At 40.1% G+C, this 5,351-nt stretch overlaps 1 protein-coding gene across 6 annotated transcripts in view; it reads left to right on the forward strand.

Annotated features, from left to right (window-relative positions):
- Ctnnd2 (catenin delta 2) overlaps positions 1-5,351 on the forward strand; it is an 851,684-nt gene that overhangs the window by 453,633 nt on the left and 392,700 nt on the right. The window lies entirely within an intron of this gene.

Consider the following 5,351-nt stretch of genomic DNA (forward strand, 5'->3'; position numbering starts at 1 on the left):
ACCCTCGTCCCTTGGAGACCTACCCTCGTCCCTTGGAGTCCTACCCTCGTCCCTTGGAGACCTACCCTTGTCCCTTGGAGTCTTCACACTCCTCCACAGGTGACTTCCACAGCCACACTGCTGGTCTAAGTTTTTATTTCCATGTGATTAAAATATGCTTTTTAATTACTTGGGAAATTATGAATGATATAAAATATTACACGAGTTGAGCTCACTTTAGAGTCTGAAGCTGTCCTTAACCTCTGTAGATGAGTTGCCACCATCTTCTAAAATGACAAGACTGAAGCAGGAAGCCTGGCAGTATACAAGCACTGGGTCCCACACTCACCTTCCTGCTCCTTTGGGAATGTGGGATGTCATCCTTGGGGAATGTGCTCCCCTCCCCCTCCTGCTTAGTCACCCATGTCCTGCTCAGTTCTTTTTCAGGTCTCTTAAAATGCTGGCCTTCCTTTCACCCTATTGTCACCCTATAGTCCATCCTGTCTCTAAGCATAGTACTGCCATCACTTTTAATGTCTGCAGTTTTATATAACTATCACATAGAAACCCATATTGCCACTAGAGCATCCAACTTTCTATAGCTTCAGCTTTCTTCCCCTCTTCCTGAGAACTTCTTATTATGCAATACAGTATCCATGCATCTCACTGATAGACTGTTAAAACCTTTTCTGACTGGGTCTGTAGAGTTAAGGTAGCATGACAGGACAGGATTAACTTCCCCTGGACAGTCAGTCAGAGATCAGGGCAAGGTGCATGGAGGAAGTGATCTTTACTTACCTGACATTTGAGAGCTTCACAGTTCCCAGAGAAAGAAATTTCGGGCTGAGAAAACAAGAACAACTCTCTTCTGGTGCCGAGTATTTTAGCTTTTCACCTCTTGGCTGTGACAATACATGTCTGTTTGTTTGTAATTTCTTATTGCAGCAGGCTGCCTTGCTGAAAAGTTCATTAGATAATCTCCACCCAAAACACAAAATCATAAAGGACGTTGAAAGACACCAATAAGTATTATGTGAAGTATTGCTATAACAAGTTTCCAGAAAGACAAATCCCAGCCAGGATTTTACTATTACCAAATCATGTGGCTTTGTGATTGAGCAATTAGTTAAACAATAAAGATAATGACAATAAAGATAATAAATAGTAATGCTAACATGGCATAAAATAAATCACATAAAATCGAGCATTCTGTCAAGAATCTTTAAATTCACATTTGGAAAGATTAAAATGTGAAGCAGCAGAAACAGTCTGGATGTAGAACAGTGCAGAAGCCAGAGGCATCCTAAGATCCCCAGGGTCACCACTGTCAGCTGAGGAATGGCCAGCAGCAGAGGGCCTGGGTGTTCGATTCCTTGCAGAGATTCTTTTAAACTTCAATTTGGTAATGGTGTAAAGCGCTCGGTACAGTTGTTCCGATCTAGTAGAGAGCACCTATTAATTCTGTCACCACAACCACCATCAGCATCTATGGCTGTGTAAATGCATAGGAGGACAAACCCCACATCTGCTGATTTTTTTTCAGCACATACCCCATCATTTTGCTAACATGGTTATGACTTAAGTGATGGCTTATGAGCCATTATGATGTCACTTAGGAGGCCTCTGGCCTTTCTGTGTTACTGCACACTGTGAAGTTTAATTAGGATTTAATGTATGTGGGACAGATGTTCAGCTAAATCACACCGGAACTGGAAATTTCAGATGAGGTCTCTTTAAACCTGCGCAAACATGTATACATGATACACAACGCATGATCAAAGATACTCTTAGAGCACCTAATTAATTTTGTGAGAAAGTGACTTGTATCATAGTAAATATATGTTAATATAACCTGTAAGTGGGCCTAATGCTTTATGTAAAGTGTAACATTTCAACCGTTGGGTTTACTGAGGTTGACTTTGTTATGCCAATAGTGGGCACTGAGCTCCTGCCAGCCCCTGGTGGGACCTCAAAGTAGCAGATCACTTGGGAAATAGAGTAATCTGAGAAGTGGGAATTTCTTCTACAGCAAGAGAATATCAATTTTGTAAGATCCTTTTGTCCTTAAAGTGCTTATGTGTACACAAGACATAGTGTTGAAGGTTAAAGGTCAACTGTTCCTGGAGAAAGACAGAGAAGCTGGAGTTTCAGCTCATCTCCAGCTCCTAAGCCTGAGATGCCAGAGAAAAGTCTGTCTGTCTGTCTGCCTCTGTTCATGTTCTGGGGAAAATGAAAATTTAAAGTTCAACTTCTCTGGCAGGTTGCTGTGTCCTCTTCTAATCAGTTCATACACGCAAGAGCCTGTTGAGGTGTTAGCACCCCCACTCAGTAGCCCATGCTTGCTACATGTCCTAGAAGTAGTCGGATCAACTGGATAGTTCCTGGCCAATTTCCCCCTCTTTCCTGTCAGAACAAGGGCATTGAATAAACCAAAGACAAAAACACTGTCTAAACCACAACTAATCAAGAAACGATTTCACCCCTCTTCCTGTCCTGGAAGGAATAGTCCTTCTCAGCTGACTCCAGACTCAGGATTTTCAGGATTCTTTTATGATGAGCAAACTCTACAGAAATAATTCTTGAACTTTCAGGTCTAGGAGCATGTATCCAGAATATCGCTTCAAGTTTTCTGTAACCAAGACAAAAGCCCTCCTCCTCTGCTGCTGGGAGTTCAGTTGTCTTCTACTGCAGCTATTTGCACAAAAAACACAATGTTTTCATGTGTGGAATTTAAGGAGAAGATGTCCTCCACGTCCCTCACTAATGCCTTCCACACCAGCCCATCATGCTCTAGCACATACACTCCATTTCCTCAGATTATTTCCCTTGTTTGCCTCTAGCCTAAGCAAGCCTACATATAAATCCAAAAGTTCTGGAGGAAAAAGAAAAAGAAAAATATAATTTATATCCCTAAACTAAATTCCTTAAAAATCTTTGGCAAATTTTCTGCCTCAATGCACAGTCGTACTAATCAAGTAATGGAAATTTATATGCAAATTTGACTTCCATTATTACAGCGATTTAGGGACGTTGTGTGATTTTTTTCTTAAATATTTTCATGTATACATGTTCGCCAAAACTGGGAAAAAAATTAGATCTTGTTGATTTGTAGCCCAATGATCAGTCGAAAAGTCATTGTAAGATGCACACAGGGTCTGGGCTATTGTCCTAACAGTTTTGTCCTTGGCAGGTGACAAGTCAGTGTTGTGATGTTATGATATACCGCTTGTTGGTGCAATTACCAATGTCAAAGCACATCTTGGTTTCAGGGCTTGAGATGTTATTAGCGGGATAATGAGATAGGGAATCTTGATTTGTTTTCATTGAGTATTGATCAAGAACATGACTGATTCTGTAAAAGATGGGCAGGTTTGATTACCCCATGATGCATTTCTCAGGGGCACATAGACTATAGTTTTAATTGAAATTTTGTTTGTGAAAAAAACCTTACATTGTCATCAGAAAATCCTGTATAAACTGCTTTTGTTCATTTCTAGGGATAATTGTATGAATCTATTCATAAAATACAAAGTCATTTAACTTGACACTCAGGGAAGTTCATTGGAGCAGAGTCACACTCTCTTGAAAGGCAAATAATTACAACATGTGGCCATTTTGCTTTTGAGATTTTGTTAAGCGATGTGAAAGTAAAGGTTCTCTTTGATTTTAGTTTGTTGAGATTCCCAACTCTGTGCACGGTTGTTGCACCTGCTATGACTTTCCTTGATCGTACACTGTTGTAGGAGGAAGGTATGCCCAGTGCATAGGTGCTCATCTCTTTTCCAGAATGAATTAACAAAATAAGACAGTGCAAAGCTTCCGGCTTCCTGTTTCTGGTGTATCTGTGACTATTGAGAAAAGCCGTTGCTCTTCCACTGTGTGCACTCTTTCCACTAAGTTTTGGTCTCCACTAAGAACCAGAACTAAAGTGCTTGGCCAAACATCCACGCTCTAACAGTGAGTCCCTCTGTCTCTTCTTGATGGATAGCCCCAAGTTTCACTACCCCAAAAAACCTTTTTCTATTTGACTTCTAAAAGGTTTTCCAGAACTCTGTCTGCCCATTGTCTAGATCTTAGAGAGCAGCTCTGGACTTTGCTGTGCCTGGTGCTTCCCCCACAGCTAACAGTATGAAAGTCCTGGTGTCCCGAATGAAGCAGGATGCATCACTCCACAGAGGCGCCATCATTCTGGTGGTTAGACTTGGAGTACCCTTTTTCCCAGCTGCTGAGAACAGGACTGTGTGGTGCATACGGTTTCCTCGGGATTGTGTTTTGTATTAAATGATAACGTGTTTAAGTTGTGCTTTGGTGATACTTTTCATGATAAAGTTGGGAGTGGATGAAAACATGATTTTAAATGTTATATTCATGCTGTTTAGAAGTGCCACGGAGAAAGGAGGGCAGACAGAGACCATAATGACAAGGTTCCTGAGAACCAATAACTACTAAAAATAGGCATGTTATAGTTGCACAAGACTGATTCTGGTCAAATCTAGGATTTCCTTTGGGAAAGAATGCCATGTTCAAATGGCCTGTGATTTCTTACTGACCAGAGATGATACTGTTATTTTTAAAAAAGCAAGAAAAGTATCAAGGATGATCATAGGCCCTATGTCTTATAACTCTGCATGAATGAAGAACTGGCTTTGTATAATACTGCTAAAAAAAAAATGAAGACATTTGTATTCACAAGTTCTTACTCCTCCATCTTTCTTTTAACACCAGCCATCTCTCAAACACACTCAAGAGAAACTAGCAAATAAGCATTCACTTCTCCATGAGGATTTACATTCCTGACGTGAATATGAAGTTTGAGTTTTAATCTTTTTCCTAAAACAAAGTGTGTAAGCTCTTGCAAGAATTCCATTTAAGTAGAACACAGAAAATAAAGTCAAGTTGTACATGCAAAATGTAACTAAATCATAAGGCCAGGACCTGACCATCCTTTCTCATCCCCTGTAATGCACGCCATGTTAACAGCACCAGGATTAACACCCTGTCTTCCTCTTTGTTCTCTTGCTGAGCATTGCTGTGATGGCAAAGATAACTAGCCCTCGGGGACCAGGGTGAATCTTACATCGTATGAGCAGCTATTAATATTTTAAATACTGTCTGCTCTCTGGCACTGTGGTATTACATCATTATTTATACAATAGAATCTGTCACTGGCTGGAAGGCTTTGAGTGTTTTAGCATGCCAGTCATGAAGTGGGATATAATTATATTAATGCAATTAACATGTTCAAAAGGGTGGACTTTTTTTTTAACATTATTTCAAATGTTTCTGATAGTGTCTGATCCAAAAATAACTACTTGATTAATTTGCCTCATAAGATATAGCTCTATGTAGGTCAGGATGAGATCATTTGAAAA

This window comes from Mastomys coucha, unplaced genomic scaffold (assembly GCF_008632895.1).
Source record: "Mastomys coucha isolate ucsf_1 unplaced genomic scaffold, UCSF_Mcou_1 pScaffold8, whole genome shotgun sequence".
Taxonomy (NCBI): domain Eukaryota; kingdom Metazoa; phylum Chordata; class Mammalia; order Rodentia; family Muridae; genus Mastomys; species Mastomys coucha.